This window comes from Lytechinus variegatus, chromosome 3, assembly GCF_018143015.1.
Source record: "Lytechinus variegatus isolate NC3 chromosome 3, Lvar_3.0, whole genome shotgun sequence".
Classification (NCBI taxonomy): domain Eukaryota; kingdom Metazoa; phylum Echinodermata; class Echinoidea; order Temnopleuroida; family Toxopneustidae; genus Lytechinus; species Lytechinus variegatus.
Genome location: NC_054742.1, coordinates 8,260,370 through 8,279,498, shown reverse-complemented (window position 1 = coordinate 8,279,498; position 19,129 = coordinate 8,260,370). Strand labels below are relative to the sequence as shown.

Below are 19,129 nucleotides of genomic sequence, written 5' to 3'. Positions count from 1 at the left end.
ATCTCACTTAATGAAGCACTATTGGGAATGTTTATATTCAGACTTTAAAGGGGGGGGGGGGCAATGAGAAGCATACGGTCTAAAACAACAACTCAATTAAAGTGCGACGAAATACATTTGGTGTATATTGACTTGAAAACGGGATGTTTTAGTGCAACAGGATTACAAATTTCATTTAACAGAAATTGCGAGCACCAGGAATGATGAACAAATAGGCCTCAGCAAAATATGTTTCATAAAGTTATGAAAAATATATATTTATATAACTATAGTTACTTTCTTCTTCCTCTACTACCCCTCCTTTTTTCTCAATCTTTTTCTCATCCCCCCCCCCCTTTTTTTTGCCAGCCGATGGGGGATGGGGGGCACGTGATCCCCATACCCCGGCCCCCCCCCCCCCGCTTGCCCCTCCCTATAGATACGCCACTGCCCCCACCCCCATATCCGGATTTTTCATCCAGTGCAGTACAGTGATTCCAGTCGAAAATATTACCGCACGCGCACTGTACACCACCACGTACCGGGTCATCACCGGCACGGCACCAGCCCCCATATGCATGTACGTCCATCGCGCCTATGACCCGTCGTACACGTTCCGTTAATTGCTATGTAACACTCACTATCATAATTTATTGGTACCGGTATTAACCTCTAAAGAGGCAATATCACATCACAGCTAACATAATGGATGGAAGTTAACAGTCTTCGTCTTCTTCTTGCAGTTTCTGTGGGTATCATATTTTCTTTGATATTGACACCAAGATTAAAAACTGAAACTCCAGATGCAGGAGACGGCTGGTGGGCTATTAACGAAAATGTAGATCGAACATCCGCCGAAAGTTCGGGGAGCGAGATAGACACATCCGTTCGCAGATTTACAGTGAATGTGTCTGATGATGTTTTGGTAGATTTTGACTTCTAGAATTCGGAACGCCCGTCTCATTGAACCAATTTTGGAAAATGCTGCATTTGAGTATGGATTTAATGCTGGATACATGCGAAAATTACAGCAGTACTGGCTGAAAAAATACAGGTAAGTCAAATTAAATTTAGTCATTATAAAATTCTAACAGGTTAATATAGGCCTAGAATCAAGATGATCTTTCATCTTCAATTATGAAACAAGTTTGAACATAATAATATTAAATTCATCCTTATACACTGTAATGCAGGGTTCGTTTTAAAGCATTGGAATGGAAGCTCAAGCCTCAACTTCAAACTAAAACTTGGTAAAAAAAATAATAGCCTATACAGGCCTAACTAAATTGATCTTGTTAGAAAAAAATATCAGGTTGTTTGTGAACAACTACATGTAGTATATGATTTAGAATTTTATTGTGGCTTTCGTTTTTGAAAAATTGTCAATTACTTACTTTCATAGGTGTGGATGTGTTATAAGACAATTGTAGTGTAAGTATCCAGTATACCTGCATAGCTATGGCATGGGCATTCTACTCCAACAGAGTGGTGTGTGTGCTGCTTTTGTGGTGACTTGACTATTTCATGTACTGTAATGTATTCCTGGTTTGTACATGTTGTGAGTTATTTCATTTTGTTTTTGGATATTTTTTATGGTGTAATGTCTGTAAGCCTGTATTTGTATCATTACCAGTACCTATTTTATGAAGCTACACTAGAGTAAATACAGTTTTGTTCAGGGTCCCAGAAATCTTACAGGGGTAGGGAGACCGGGGTTAGTTGGAACCCGGAACATGGGTGAAACATTGTAATTTTCTTTAACACCTGTAAAATAAATTTATGCATACTGCCCTCAATTTATTGCTATTAATAATACAACAGTGTTGAATTATTATTGCAATAAATTGAGGGCAGTATTGCATAAATTTATTTTACAGGCGTTAAAGAAAATTACAATGTTTCAACTTACCCATGTTCCAACTAACCCCGGTCTCCCCTACTGGAGTAAATTTGACAAGCAAAAAAAAAACAAAGGGAGATTTAACCACAAAATGAAAGTAATTTTGGTCCCAAATGATTTGACAAGCAAAAAGGCGGGCATTTAACACAAAATGTTGATCATTTTCCTTACTTTTTCTCAATTTGTCCCACCTTCCAAAATTCCAGCGGCTGCTGCGCATGCAACACCCCCTTGGAGAATCCCCCTTCCTATGGCCATGTTTTGTTGTTCCACACTGCCTAGATAGCTGTCTGTAAATAAGAGTTTTTTAAACCATTAAAAAAATACATTTTTAATGGTAGATCAGTAAAGCAACCCATATACAGAGACTGAAGCTTTTGGTCTATATGCTGCCTAGCTAATAGCTAAATCTGATGAACAAACACTTTCCTTTTCCTTTCATTCTAATATAATGAATTGTGGTAGTAACTTGCCATTATCTTTCTTCCAACTTCACTCTTATACAAGGAGTTTTCATTCATGCAGGTTCCCATTTCTAAAGAAGTACAAATGAATGCACTGGTGCTGCATTGATAGTGACATGCAATGCAGTTTCATGGGAAAACTGATTTTTTTTAAAGAGATGATTGAGAATACATCCTATTACATTGCTCATAAAACTTGGATATCTACATATTTCAAGAAATATTGCAACATTTATTTTTGTTTTTGTCATGTAAATGTGAGCAGTGTCTGCTCATATTATCCATCAGGAGGCTAGCAAGTCTGTAATTAGGCAAAAATTATTTCTCCACAATTTGCAAAATATATCCAATGGACCATATTCATGATAATTGATTTCATTCAAACCTTTGTTATCAACTTCAAGTGTTTCTTCAAATGGAATGGGTCATAAAAGTAATATTCCATCCTTGCTCCTTGGTCATACTTGCTTCTTATATCCCCCTCTTCCCTCTCAAAAGCAAGTCGCTCATATCATCTCATCATAGTATCTCTGCTACTGTTTTGGAGCACACATCTAGGCCTTAAATATACCTCTTCTCTGAATTTAGAGAGTGAGGCCTTTTTACAGTAGATTTGTGTACCTGTTGGGCCTGTACAGTTATTTGTAGACTGTTGTATTTATTTGGGAAATGTGCAGTATTTGAGCGGCAGACTGCCTGAGAAGTGTAGAATTCATTCAAAAAAGGATTTATTTCTTTTTCTTAGGGAATAAAATACAAAATTCCTAAAATTTTATCAAGGTTAAATGTTTGATTGATATCATAATCTTTGAATTGATTTTTATTGTAAACATGACTTATAAAGCCCACTACATGTATATTGAGTATGGTGGTGCTGAAAAAATGTTTTCTTTCATTTTTTGGCCTTGTTAATTTGTTTAAAGATCAAATTGACTTCCTTTTTTCATAATGGAATTTTGCCAATTTATGAAATCCTGGCTCTACCCCAGAAAGATGGCTAGGCTGTAGAGGGGTTAGGACCCAGCTTAATTTATTTTTTAACCCCATTTGACTGAACTTATATTTTGTATGTACAGTAGGAGATCAAAAAAATGTAAGAGAGTGAGCATGTGCAAGTGGAAGGGGAGTGACAAAAGGAGGAGTCCTGAAGAATTATAAGAAGAGGAGAAGAATCAGAGAAAAAAGGAATGAGTTGTGAGAGGGTGATGGGGGGAGGAAATGAAAGAAAATAATATAGAAATAACAAATTTTCTTGACATTCACTCTAATTTGTTTTTGTTCAGTTGGAGAGATGCTGAAAAACGATTAAATCAGTTCGACCAATTCTTGACCAACATTGAAGGCATTGATGTTCATTTCATCCATGCTAAGCCCAATCTAAAACCTGGACAGAAGGCTAAGCCTATCATCATTATTCACGGCTGGCCAGGTTCAGTCTATGAATTCCACAAGGTAGGTGATAAAAATTCATTGGGAAAAAATATAGGTGATAAAACGCCGGTGCCTTAACCACTAGATCACAGAGACGGGTTATTGGCTACGGTGACCCCGATCCGACTGACCGTCAGATAGACAGATTTTTGACACTATACTAATTAGAATTTTCTTTGTCGGGTGAAGGTTATATATATATATATATGCTGCTTAATTCTACCAAGTCATGTTGATGGTATTTTTTATTATCTGTTTTAAGAAATATGTTTTTGAATTTTTAATTTTGACCACTTTTTCAATGTCACATGCTGTGCACAACAGTTTCTTACACTTTAAAAAATATTCATTTTCTTTCCACCAGATAATACCTATGTTGATCGATCCCACAAGCCATGGAGGATCATCTGACGATGTCTTTGAGGTCATCTGTCCAAGTATTCCTGGTTTTGGATTCTCAGAAGCACCTCATAGGAAAGGTGATTATAGTAGTTTTCAGGCTCAAACCCTTGCTTTGTTTAATTTAAACATGCTTTAGAGGGTCCCCAAAGCAGCCATGTTTGAAGATAAACCATTAAAAGCTATGCATCAGACCCTGATCAATCATTGTTTTTTTAATGATTTGATTCACAGGTCTATTGATCTATAAAAACATAGCAACCTACCATCATAATCAAGAAAAGTAAATTATTGTACCAATACCCTGAATTATTATTTTTTTCTTTTTTCATAGTTATGTTCAAACTAAATACATGAAAAATATTTTATATATTTTTTAAAAAAGTAGAAAAGCTTGAAAGTATGATAAGTGTTTGTTTTTTAAGTGCTTGGAGGAGTTTCAGGCATTCTAAAGGATTGATGAGTGTGTATACATGAAGAAGAAAACAGTAACAATAAAATTCAGCTTCACCAGTTTGGTTTTACCTTCATATAGCCTTTACTGGAGACTAGCTTATAAGATGCATACAAAGTCTAATTGTCTAGAATATGTAATTACCTGAAGCACCCTCAGTAGCAACTTTGATAAAAATGTATTGAAGAAAAATATATGTATATTAATAACTCATTTGTACAATGTGTGAAAATTCTGGATAAAAGTACTATAGTAGTTGTGTTATAATTGATCTGACAATAATATAAGGTAGTAACCATACAAAGTAAATCATTTATTGATGAATAGGACACTTTCTACTCCTCACATATTTTGTTGTATATATGCTAGGTTTTTCAGTGGATAATGCAGCACGAGTGATGAATAAATTGATGCAGAGGTTAGGGTTTAAGAGCTACTATGCCCAGGGGGGTGATATGGGAACAGCAATCACTGTCAACATGGCTATCATGTTTCCTGAGTAAGTACATTCAGTCAACACTTCTTGTTCCTGTTCAGTGATGATGAAGATTAATGATATTATCATAAATAATAATCATCATAATAATAATAATTATAATAATAGGAATAATAATAACAATAACAATAAAACAATAATAACAATAACAATAAAAATAACAATAATAATGATAATAATTATGATTATTATTATCATTATTGTAATGATAATAATGGCTAGCTAATATGTGTAAAAATGCAAGTTTGAATCCCACTCTTTTTTGGCTAATATTTTGTTACAGTTTTTATGAACTGATAAAATTTGCATTATTCCATTGAAAATGGACCTGATAAAAGTGGATTATTACAAATAAGAAAACAAGAAACTTGATTCAATAAACTTGGTCTGGTGGATATAGTGGCAGTTGGGTATGACAATCACTCTGGTCTTTATTTTGTTATGGTGTCACCTGTCCCTGGGAGGTAAAATGCGAACTGAATCACTGACCCGCAGGTCTCTCTTTCAGATATATTTGATTGGGGGAATGCAGGTGGGCCTCTACACCAGGGCTTCCCCTATATAGGGGAAGACGGGTAAGTTGAGCATAGGGGTAAGTTGAGCCACCAGCCCCAGGCCAATAATGAATGAGTCAGACATTGTGGTGGTGTCATGTATTGATGATCCATAGCATAGCCCCTAACCCCACCACATTGTTTTCAACTTTGAAACAAAAAGTAGTTTTTTAGAGGGAAAAATATGAATTTCAGCCAAAAAAGTAAAAAGAGTGTGAAATAGATAAGTGCTTTATAAACACACACGTCTTTAAATATAATAAAGACATGATAACAACATTATTAGTCCAGGTATGGATCTTCATTCTTGTCATAGTCTTTTATATGATGGATGCATATTAAATGTGTGGATACAAAATTATCGCACTAAGTTCGGACTGGGGTAAGTTGAGCCAAACGGCATGGGGCAAGTTGAGCCATGGTAATTCCTATGGTAATGTATCTTAAAAAACAAACAAACCATAAAAATCAATTGAAATGTTGGCTGAAAGGAGCAAATTTACATGACTGCTCTTTTCCTTTTAAAGGATGTTAGTATTTATAGAGAATTAGCAAGTGAAAAGACTTTTAACAAAAAATTGACATGCTGGTTCTCCCCTCATACATTTTGTACATAGTTTTTGTGGCTCAACTTACCCCAGAAGGTGGCTCAAACTTACCCCATATATGGGGCAAGTTGAGCCATTTGACATTGTTTTTTCAAGGTCACGATGACTTTCAGTGTGGGGATAGAAAATTATATATAGGTGGAAAATATTTCAGAAGAATTAAATTTCAAGGCAAGGTACTTATTTCGACAAGATTATTAATCATATCAATTCTAACATGCACAAAGCAAAAACTGTCACAACTTACCCCGCCTTCCCCTACTCTTTTACAAATATTGCAATGGGTTCTAAATGTGCAAAGGTGGTGACTCTCCTCTATTTAACTTCCTATCCGAGGGATGGAGTGTTTTCCACTGTAACGTATCGTGCATTTATGGAACAGGGGGGAGATTGTTTACACACAACGTATGGGCTTCAGTCACCCCTGGGGTAGAATCGAACCCATTTTCTTTGGTTCGACAGGCAGATGCTTTACCAACTGAGCTAAACGTCACTCTCTAATAATGATACTACTAATGATAAAATATGATTCAAGAGGTTTTGGTGGTGATGATAATTTATTTTATACCTGATTACTATTTAAAGAGATCATGAATGCTTGTAAGCAAGCTACCAGAGGACCAAGGTCTTCTTCAAGAGACCTTGTAATGAGGATAAATGCCTCACTAAAAGGCACAAATGAGAATTAAACCTTGGTTACCATATTGAAGACAGTTTGAAAAATATTTAACAAACATTGTTTGAACTTTAACAAATGTATGAGCAGCTAAAGCCACAGTGTTCAGAACCAAAGGTCAAGAATTTTGTTTGACTTTGAGGCTGACTCAGCAGAACAACTATATTTTATACTGTAGTGTAAGTGCATGTATTAACAAGATAATTATTAAGATATTGTCTCATCTGTGAAAGTGTATTTCATATAATACTGTGAATTTAATGCAAATTTCTTTGACTTGTTGATTCAATATTCAGAATCACTCAAGTTCAAAGTCCTCCCCCAGAGGCAATATACATACTTATGTGTGTCTTAGGGGTGTGTTCAATGTCGATTTTGAAATGAAGAGCTCAGTTGCAAAAGGTCTCAATGTATACATTTTTAGTAGTTCTGTAAAATGATACCAAAGAAAAGCAAATTCCATTTAAAATTGAACAAAAATGGCAAAGAAAATCACTTTTTTCAAAAGGGGTCAGGCCCATTTCAGTTTGTTTACAAAAGGAGTTTAGTTGTCAAAGATTTTTTTGGAAAAGAAAATTTAGAAGAATGTGAAGACAGATAGATTTATTTTATACCCAATTTTATGTTCACATAGTAGGATATTTAGTTTCGCAAAGAATGTTGCATTATGGAAGGATAAAAAAAAAGATTTTGGAGTGGACGTTACGCATTTTGCAACCAAACTCTTCTGAAAATCTCATTTGTCAAAAAAGGGGTTAAAGGCCTGGTCACACTGCCCGAGCATTGTTGGAGTGGTTTTGGAGTGGTAGGGAGAGAGGGTCGAATTTCGCTCACAAAATTTGGGAAAAAATAGAAGAAAAACCCCCCAAAACAATCGAAATCGAAAATGGTGAACGTTAGCGAGCGGTGATGATTTTTTTCTCTCCGCTCCACGACTTCTCCAACAACGCTCGGGCGGTGTGACCAGGCTTTAGGTCCATAAATTTTATTGTTTTTTGTCTCAAAACCCTTAGATTTTTAGTCACTCTGATGATACCAAAGAAATTTGAAATTAACATTAATACGTGAATAAAAGTGGCAAAGAAAAATCACTTTCTTATTCACAAGAGATTGAATTCATTTTAGTTTGCTTGCAAAAGGGGTTAGGTCCACATTGATAATATTTGAAAAAAATTTTTTAAAAAAAGTGAAGACAGATTTCTTTTATACCCAATTTTTTGTTAAGATGGTAGGGTAGTTTTGTGTTGGGATCTTTCAATTCAGAATGGGAGCACCAATGATGACACAGGAATGTTCCATGTACAATTTAATTAAGAAACTTTATTAATAATCATTCTCCAGCAGTATCACATCTAGAGTTGTAAAGAATATTGTAATGTAGATATAGATCTTAACTGTGATGATCTCAACTGTTCTAACCCTCAACCCTTGGGTGTGCACCAATTAAAAAGGAGCTTCAACCCAAATCATAATCCAAGGGTTTGGGTATAGGACAAAAGGGGGTTTAATTATTGGAAAGGGGAAGGCAGTTCTTTATTCTCTGATTAGGGGTTTAATAGTTGAAACTATTAACAATAAGACCCGGGGGGGGGGGTGCTCAAATGTATTGCTGTACACACGCGTGACCAAATCATTTCCAAACACCCCGTAAACAAGTTTTTCGGGATGGTCCTGAGAAGGGGCATGGACATCAAAGGGATGGTTCTGAGAAGGGGTATGGACATCAATGGGATGGTTCTGAGAAGGGGTGTGGACATCAATGGGATGGTTCTGAGAAGGGGTGTCCATCAAAGGGATGGTTCTGAGAAGGGGTGTGGACATCAATGGGATGGTTCTGAGAAGGGGTGTGGACATCAATGGGATGGTTCAGAGAAGGGGTGTGGACATCAAAGGGATGGTTATGAGAAGGGGTGTGGACATCAATGGGATGGTTCAGAGAAGGGGTGTGGACATCAAAGGGATGGTTCTGAGAAGGGGTGTGGACATCAATGGGATGGTTATGAGAAGGGGTGTGGACATCAATGGGATGGTTCTGAGAAGGGGTGTGGACATCAATGGGATGGTTCAGAGAAGGGGTGTGGACATCAAAGGGATGGTTTTCTGAGAGAAGGGGTGTGGACATCAATGGGATGGTTCAGAGAAGGGGTATGGACATCAAAGGGATGGTTATGAGAAGGGGTGTGGACATCAATGGGATGGTTATGAGAAGGGGTATGGACATCAAAGGGATGGTTCTGAGAAGGGGTGTGGACATCAATGGATGGTTCTGAGAAGGGGTGTCCATCAAAGGAATGGTTCTGAGAAGGGGTGTGGACATAAATGGGATGGTTCTGAGAAGGGGTGTGGACATCAATGGGATGGTTCTGAGAAGGGGTGTGGACATCAAAGGGATGGTTATGAAAAGGGGTGTGGACATCAATGGGATGGTTCTGAGAAGGGGTGTGGACATCAATGGGATGGTTCTGAGAAGGGGTGTCCATCAAAAGGATGGTTCTGAGAAGGGGTGTGGACATCAATGGGATGGTTCTGAGAAGGGGTGTGGACATCAATGGGATGGTTCAGAGAGGGCTGTGGACATCAAAGGGATGGTTATGAGAAGGGGTGTGGACATCAATGGGATGGTTCAGAGAAGGGGTGTGGACATCAAAGGGATGGTTATGAGAAGGGGTGTGGACATCAATGGGATGGTTCAGAGAAGGGGTGTGGACATCAAAGGGATGGTTATGAGAAGGGGTGTGGACATCAATGGGATGGTTATGAGAAAGGGGTGTGGACATCAATGGGATGGTTCAGAGAAGGGGTGTGGACATCAAAGGGATGGTTATGAGAGGGGTGTGGACATCAATGGGATGGTTATGAGAAGGGGTGTGGACATCAATGGGATGGTTCAGAGAAGGGGTATGGACATCAAAGGGATGGTTATGAGAAGGGGTGTGGACATCAATGGGATGGTTATGAGAAGGGTATGGGACATCAAAGGGATGGTTCTGAGAAGGGGTATAGACATCAAAGGGATGGTTCTGAGAAGGGGTATAGACATCAAAGGGATGGTTCTGAGAAGGGGTGTGGACATCAAGGGATGGTTCTGAGAAGGGGTATGGACATCAATGGGATGGTTCTGAGAAGGGGCATGGACATCAATGAGATGGTTATTTTATCTTGTACATACATTGTAACCATTGCAATTCAGTCTTTGGACTGCGAGAATGGATATTTTTAATAAAATCCTTCAATCAATGATTTATACAATCACTACATGACAGTAGTATATCTTGCAACCAAACTCTTCAAATATAAATCCCGATTCAGAGGAAAATTCAAACGTCATAGATGCATTTGTAAACGGGATCAGCTCAAATTTTACGTACTTGAGAATCGCAAATGCGACATTGAACACAATTGAGTTATGAAACGTGTTTAAATTTACTTTCGCAATGGTGGCCTACAAAAACAGGTGCAAGAACTGACCTTTTTGTGAAGGGTCAAACTGTGCACTTAAGCTGTGCTAACGAAAGCAGGAAATTTAAAGACAATCAGCATATAAATGACACTGAGCAGTGCACCGCTGATCGTGTTTATGTTTGATGTTTCATAATTGAGTTTTCAATCATGACCCATGTTTTTGTTTAAATTTGGAAACCGACGTTGAACACACTCATGTGAATGCATGTGTGCCTAGTGAGTCATGCTCATGAATTCTTAAAGGGATGATCCAGGCTGAAAATATCTATATAATGAATGTAGTAAAATTCACAAAGCAAAATGCAAGAAAATTTTATCAAAATCGGGTAACAAATAACAAAGTTATTGAATTTGAAAGATTTAACATACCTTGTTGTGGGCGTAAAGTTATTACTCATTCAATCTCATTCATGATAAACTATATACTGGATTGGATGCATTTTTCTGTTGAAACAGTTCTAGACAGTCTTCACGAATATTCATTAGGTGTGCTGATGATGTCAATCATATCCCCACTTGCTCTTTTGTATTTTATTACATGAAATTAGGTTTATTCAAATATTTTCTACCAAGAACTAAAACAATTAAATTGACAACTAATTAAGTACATTAATTATCTCTTGCTGCAACTTCTTTCATAATAATGGAGACACATCATTTACACATTTATGAAAAAATGAAACAAGTATGATTTCATTCAATAACATAAGAAAAGGGAAAGAGGGGATGTGACATCATTAGCCCACCTAATGAATATTCATGAAGATATGCCCTGGAACTATTTCACCGGAATAGTGCAAATCTTTAAATTCAATGACTTTGCTATTTGTTGTCCGATTTTGATGACATTTTCAGCATTTTGCTCTATTTATTTAGATATAAATATCTTCAGCCCAGAGTCCGATTTTGATGACAATTTAAGAATTTTACGGTACTCTATTTATTTAGATATAAATATTTTCAGCCCAGAGTATCCCTTTAATTCTAATCAAAATATGCTGATTATGCAACAAAACGTAACTCCTGTTAATACTTTGTGTACTAGTTAAATGACAATCTGCCAGGTGTCTAAAAAAATACACTTTTGAAATGATTGCCCCCCCCCAAAAAAAAAAGAAATGTATTAATTTTTTTGTTTGGGTGTATATGGATAGTTCATACAAACAGTTAATGAGCTCTAGAAATGAGGTTATACAGGGATTAACTTTCCACTTAGTGAGAGTTGAGTTGCTTGTACCATCACCCCCTCTTGTCACAATAAATGCAATTTTATCTTGGTCAATTAGAGTACAAATTTTACTCAGCAAACAATTGATCTTTAATTATAACAGTTAATCACCAGAAGAATTCTTCTCACAAACTTTAAAGGGATGGTCCAGGGTGGAGATATTTCTATCTCAATAAATGTAGTCAAATTTCATCACAGAGCAAAATGCTGTTTATATCTATTTAGATATAAATATTTTCAGCTTGGACCATCCCTTTAAGGGTAATTCTTCAACCTAATTTCATACTCTTGACAAAAGTGAGCTATGCTCACCCAAAATGAATTCTTTTTAGAATTTTGGTGTCACATGAAATTCGACTTTATGAGCTTTTACATAAACACTTCTTTCTAGAATCATATATTTTGTCATTTGGCAGCCATTTCAAATGATTTATAAGACACACTGTAATTAATGTGAGGGCATATGTTTAATTGTCTTATCTGGGTATCAAAGTCACAAAACACAAACAAACTGCATTTATGAGTTTCTATTCAATATGACAGGAGAAATATCTGAAATTTGGTTCACTTCATTGATATTTGGTTCAGCTATTCTCAATTTCTCATGTAATGTTATCTTATCAGTTATCATCATCTTCTTATTTCCTCAGATTAAATGTTTTACTATAGATCCAAGATTTAGAAAATATAAAGTCTGAACTAATCACATCATCTGACTTTTGCAGTTTATGAAACTAAACTTCTGTTAGGACCTTTATGAGACAAAAACTAGAATTTACATGTTTAAAGAAGCCACATGTATATTTATTAATTTGATCGATAATAATTTTTCCATATTTTTTCCAGTAACGTGAAAGGACTTCATAATAATGACCTTGCTCAGGTGAGCGGTAAATCCTTTCTTTACCCTATGCTTGCAAACTTGTGGCCATCATTTTTCTTACCGAAGGAAGAAGAAAGAAATGCCCTCCTAGGCATCGGAGAAAGGATAAAATTTGTCATCACAGAAATGGGATACATGTATGACTTTGGAACAAAACCAGATTCCTTAGGTGAGTAAAGGTGCAAAGATTGGTTGAAAATTAGTAACAAAATTCTGTCAAGGCATACTGCAAATAATTAAAGCTATAAGCCTATAGTGGTAACCCCAGCATTCTTTTTAAATGTTGAATAAAACACAACTTTGTTCATTATTTTTATTGTATTCAGAGACAGTTTTTTGTCTCACCTGCGAAGCAAAGTGAGACTATAGGCGCCGCTTTTCCGACGGCGGCGGCGTCAACATCAAATCTTAACCTGAGGTTAAGTTTTTGAAATGATGTCATAACTTAGAAAGTATATGGACCTAGTTCATAAAACTTGGCCATAAGGTTAATCAAGTATTACTGAACATCCTATTAGAGTTTCATGTCACATGACCAAGGTCAAAGGTCATTTAGGGTCAATGAACTTAGACCATGTTGGAGGAATCAACATCGAAATCTTAACCTGAGGTTAAGTTTTTGAAATGTCATCATAACTTAGAAAATATATGGACCTAGTTCATGAAACTTGGACATAAGGTTAATCAAGTATCACTGAACATCCTGCATGAGTTTCACGTCACATGACCAAGGTCAAAGGTCATTTAGGGTCAATGAACTTTGGCCGAATTGGGGATATCTGTTGAATTCCCATCATAACTTTGAAAGTTTATGGATCTGATTAATGAAACTTGGACATAATAGTAATCAAGCATCACTGAACATTTTGTGCAAGTTTCAGGTCTCATGATTAAGGTCAAAGGTCATTTAGGGTCAATGAACTTTGGCCGAATCGGGGGTATCTGTTGAATTACCATCATAACTTTGAAAGTTTATTGGTCTAGTTCATTGAACTTGGACATTAGAGTAATGAAGTATCACTGAACATCCTGTGCTCATTTCAGGTCACATGACCAAGGTCAAAGGTCAATGAACTTTGGCCGAATTGGGTGTATCTGTTGAATTACCATCATAACTTTGAATGTTTATGGATCTGATTCATGAAACTTGTACATAAGAGTAATCAAGTATCACTGAACATCCTGTTCGAGTTTCAGGTCACATGATCAAGGTCAAAGGTCATGTAAGGTCAATGAACTTTGGCCATGTTGGGGTTTTTTGTTGAATAACCATCATATCTCTGTAAGTTTATTGGTCTAGTTCATAAAAGTGGTCTAGTTCATTAAACTTGGACATAAGAGTAACCATGTATCACTGAACATCTTGTGCGAGTTAGAGTAGTATTCATAGTCAGCACTGCTGCTATATTGAACCGCGTGATGCAGGTGAGACGGCCAGAGGCATTCCACTTGTCTTCTTTAAGTATCTCTTTGATACAAAACCTACATTTTGTTTCATACTCTGTTTATTGTATATTCTTAGGTTATTTGTTTATGAAAAAATTGTAGAAATCAGTAGATGAAGTGAAATGAAATTTTGGAAGATGATATGATGAAAAAGGGTCTTCTATTTTGGAAGAAATCAAGTTCTAAAGAAAATTGTAGACTAGACTCCCCCCCCATGAATGGTTATCACTCTGAGAAAGGTCTGAGAAAGGGAATGAGAAATTGTTTTAAGAGAGGAGCACAATGTAAGAAACTAATTCCACAGCAAACCTTCATCAAATTATTCAATTATCCTGCAGAAATAATAGAAATGGCCTTTGATTTGTTTATCTGTGTAAATAGTTATACTAATGCTGTCCTCATCATTATGGAAAGAAATCATGCAGGTACAAAATGTGTGTTAATCTATTTATCATCACTTAATTACTCTTTCTAGCAATGGCTTTAAATGACTCTCCAATGGGCCTTGCCTCAGTTATTCTGGAGAAATTCTCTCTCTGGACCAATCGTAATTGGAGGAAGTTTAAAGATGGTGGTCTCACACAAGCTTACAGTATGGATGACCTCTTGACCAATGTCATGATTTATTGGGTTAATGGAAATATAGCATCCTCTGTGCGACTCTTCAAAGAAGAATTTGGTGAAAATGCAAAAGGATATCACTTTGAGTAAGTCATGAAAAAGTCTATGCCTATCAAGTATATTGTCTGAAAGGTGAAAATGGATAATAATAACTGTACTTGATATATTAATTTTATGGAAAACCATAGTCTATTGATAGGTGTGTTAAAAAGATAGAGCCATCATTAAAATAATTGAATTAGCAAATTCATTTCATTTATAATCATTTACCTTTTAGCAATCTTTTGTATAAAACCTATGTTAGATTGCCACCAATAATAACTACCATTGTTACACTGCTAAAAATTAAGTTACAATCCATAGCAAAGATGTGTAGGATTTTATTTTCCTAATTCAGTACAGGTGGGATTTTATTAAAGCATTTTCAAGTAATGCTTTTTATGCATCTCTTTAACATATTTATTCAAAATCAATCTCCAGGTATTCCAGCCGTGTTCCCTTTGGCTATGCCTGCTTCCCTTATGAATTTATGGCAACATCAGATTGGCTTATGAAGATATTCCATCCACGGATTCTTCACTTCACCTACTTCAATGACGGAGGTCACTTCCCAGCATTTCAAGTTCCATCCTTATTAGCCCAAGATATTAGAGAGTTTGTAAGGAAGGTAGAAGCACTCTAATGTCTTTAAGAGTAAAGCAATTCCAGTCAAAAGATAATAAAGTTTGAAATATTAAAAATTGCAATGAATAACAAATTAGCAACTTTGTAGTGCCAAAACTATAATATAATTCATGGGTATTGTATTCATGTTATTTCATTGAGACTTATGTCAGAAATCTTTTAGAATCTCCCATCATTGGAGATTGAAATTTTAGTATGCATGTAGTTTGGTGCTCAACAAAAAAAGCACATTCTTAAAGGAGAATGAAACCCTAAAAACAAATTAGCTTGTTTGAAAACAGAGAAATCAAAGAAATAAATCAATGAAAGTTTGAGACAATCTAAGCAAATAATAGGAAAGTTATGAGAATTTGAATGTTAAGGACATCTTTCTATTGTCATGACAAACATGTGTGATGTCACAGTTGTATAACTCCCCAATTACTTTACATATTTTCCATGAATTGTTTTATTATATCAGTATCGAGTATATCCACAGACAATTTTTTTTCATGTGAGGACATACTATAAGGGTTCCATGAAATATATCATGGACAAAGAGTTGCTACTATCATGAGAATGAGCAAAAATAGATGTTTTTAGTGTACAAAGGGGAGAGTTGTACTTCTGTGTCATCATAAATCTTGCTTCCATTGCCAATGGGAGAATCTCCATAGCATTAATGATTTCATCATTTAATTGCTCATAACTTTCTTATTGTTTGTCAATTTATTCTTGAAATTTTATTGATCATATTCTTTTATTTCTTTGTTTTCATACAAGGATTTCATTCTCCTTCCTAATTAAGGACTTTCCTTGGCTTTGTTTTTCATTGGTAAATACATTTTAAAGAAAACCTACCCATAAAGCCCACCTGCCTATTAAAACTGCTAAGGTTTCCTGCTGGAATCAATCACACATAATATTGTACACCTATTGACCTAAAATGATAAGTTATGAAAAGAAGAAGTACTCTATAATTTTATTCTGTATGTTTCTTGTAATGCAACCTTATCCACTGTTAATGATAAGGTACAAATTACTGAAGAGTTTAATTACATGTTTGGTTGAATACCAATATTCACATTCTCACTAACCTGATGAAGACATAGTTTGTATTCTACCTTTCCCCACTCAAGGAATGACTTCACTATATGTTACAAAACAATTATAAAACTGTAAATTAATATGATCATTAAGATTTTAACAAAAAATATCTAACCAATTCTATAATTATGGTTTTTCAATAAGGTGTAATAGGGTATACATAGAACACTGTTTCTTTATTAGTTGAGAGTATATCCCTTTAGTTATGAATATTTCTTTAAAGATTTGCCCTCTTTCTATATACCACTCTTGTAAAGTTTTCAATTTCGCTCTTATATTGTAACTATATTTTGATGATTGTCATAAAAAAATTATTTGTTGCGGCAGTTTTCTCTATTAAATCAAGTTGACCTAAACTGAGGACAAATGTCTGAGTTCAAACCATGTATTATCAAAGGGGTAGATTCCATTTCACCCATACCCTTTACACACACCTACTGTTTATCTACATGTCTCCTCATTTAGTCTTATTGCATTCACCTTTTGGATGCCTTTATGAGTAGTTCATGTATGCGTTGTTATTTTACTTATAAAGTTAATGTAATTTTTCAAAGCAGGTTTGGACTAGATGTATCTTTGCTTGTGATAAGTTTAAATGTTAATGACATAGTTTGCATGAAGTTTATTAAGCAAGATTGACAATAATTCCCCCAAATCAAATGAATTTGAATAAATGTTATGAACATATTAATCATGGCAATGATGAGGAAACATTCTGTATGACAATCAATGTGCAAAGTGATTGTATGATTTCTTATTTTCAATCAGTTCATCGATTCATCTATTCAACTTCTATTCACCCAAATAAAAATGTAATAAAAATGTTTGACACTGGATTAATGATTTTAAAAGGGGTTCATACCCTTCATCAGCAAAGTTTAGTGGCAATGAAATATTGATTCTTGTTCTGAAGATGTCAAGAAATTATGTGAATTTAATGCCTGCCATTAGATTATAATATTTGACTCCCACCCTCATGTGTCCTCTGAATAACCTTTATATCATTACTATCATATAATTAATGATTAATATTCAGATTTAACAGAGGGTGTAATGTTTCAACATCATGGTATTATTTCTCACCACCTACAAGATCTCAAAGATTTCATTATTTTGATAGATTCATTCATTTTGTGTTTGGTTTATTAGTTTGGTTTTTCTTTTCTGCTTATATCAAAAGCAATATAGATGTTAGTATTGAGATTAATTTTCCACTGACAAACATAGCTTTAACCACGATTTTAAACCACTTCAAATCTATGAAATGTTCCAATTTATTTACTATGACAATTAGTAGCAGCTGAACAGGTTCCAATAAAGTGTGTGATTTAAATAATTTTTTTAGATAAGTGATTTCAACTGTGTGGAATTGCATACGTGTCAATTTGTCTCTTTGTGTATGTTGGGTTTAGACGGTGCGGGACATCATTGTAGATTAAAGACAAAATCATTGTTTACTGAATTCTTAAAAACGCCTTTTTAAAGATTCTGCTTTGGCGGCAGATTGGCACAAGAATTATTGTGGATCCACCTATATATGTACATAATAGGCACGAGTTTCAGAGCTTATAATTATGTTCAAGGTCAAATATGAATGAGGGTCAATGAAGAAGTACCCGTACATGTATTTAAATGTTAGTCATTAACATTGAAATATTAAGCAAGAAAAATCATTTTCAATTTTCAAGATAATATTAAAAGTATAATTCTATATTCCATAGAACTTGCTTAATGGTTAGGCCCCTATTAAGTATCAGCAGATAAAATGAATGCAATTTCAGGTCAATGGTCATTTTGGGTGTAACTGATAGAAACTTAACCCACTGCCCCCTCCCCTGATTTTTAATATTTTCGATTACTTGAAAATCATAGAAGGCGATTGCTACCGTGTAGATTGGTGAGAAATTTCAGGCGATGATAACGATCGAATATACAAGACCTTTAAGTCATTGTTGAGTGAGTTCCAGTATTTAGGGCCATTGGGGATGTAATTGTTTTTGTTTGTGTGTGTGTGGAAAGAGAGTACGAGGAAGGTGGAAGCGTAGGGATTGTCGGGTTGGATAATTGTGAATGGCGTTGTTTTTTGTTTTTTTAACATGATCATCAAAATGTTTGGTGGTTCATTTGTGTTCAGTTTGTACATGAATTGTCCTGTATGGAAAATTAATAAATCCGGAAATTTGAGGAGATTCGACTTATACAGAACAAATCATCAGTATGACACCGCAAAGGAGCCTCCTATTATCTTCTTTTGTAGAATAAGTGAGACTCTTACCCACAAGCCAGTATTCCATAACTAAAATACGGAAGTATAAGTGAAAATGGTGTTGATTTTGGAAAGAAATGTCGAAGTTTATTTCATTATACCAACATTCCGCGATACATCTTTTGAAATATTTTGAATATGAATTTTCCATTATAATTTTCCGTCAATTGAGAATTTGGTTGATGTGACCCTATTGAGAGGCGTGTTGTCCAAAAGGATGTCTCCGGGTAGATTTTGCGAAGTGTTACTAAATAACATAAAATTTGTCCTGAGGATTTTTAGAGATAATTTGTTGGCTTTAGTTTAACCCACTGTATAAATTTTAGTTTAAGATTTATAGAAGAAAGAAGTGCTATTGGGTTATGATGAGAATAAGTTGGAATCGTCTGCAAATAAAATGAGAGATAGAACGTCTGGAGATTATAAAAGTCCTCTATGTATATGATAAATAAGGATGCTTCCCTGTGGAACTCCACAATTTATTGGTCGTAA

General features: G+C 35.2%; 1 pseudogene; it reads left to right on the top strand.

The window, feature by feature from the left end:
* Positions 1-688: 688 nt before the first annotated feature.
* LOC121411953 lies at positions 689-17,707 on the top strand (annotated as a pseudogene).
* The last annotated feature ends 1,422 nt before the right edge of the window (positions 17,708-19,129 follow it).